Here is a 320-nt window from a genome sequence, read left to right as displayed (position 1 = left end):
AGCATTCCCATTCATTTTCTTCATGGTGGCAAAGATTTCAGCTCCAGATAAGCAGTTGCATCTCTTAGCCTCTACAGTACAACAGCTGTCAGCCATCATTTTGGGCTAATTTTCTTGGCCTTTACAGCCTTTCAAAAAAAAGCCATGTGAACTTAATACGAACTGTGTTGTCACATCCCTACCAAGAAGTAACCGTAATTATGGGTTGTTATACCCTCAGTGCTCTGGGCTGTCAAAGAATTTATACTCTCCAACCAATGTTTTAGTGTTTCTCTGGTAGCACAAGCCCAGAAAAGTGGGTTTCCCATTCGTCTTGCCAT

Source organism: Eublepharis macularius, chromosome 16 (assembly GCF_028583425.1).
Source record: "Eublepharis macularius isolate TG4126 chromosome 16, MPM_Emac_v1.0, whole genome shotgun sequence".
NCBI lineage: Eukaryota > Metazoa > Chordata > Lepidosauria > Squamata > Eublepharidae > Eublepharis > Eublepharis macularius.
This window is presented reverse-complemented; position numbering follows the sequence as displayed.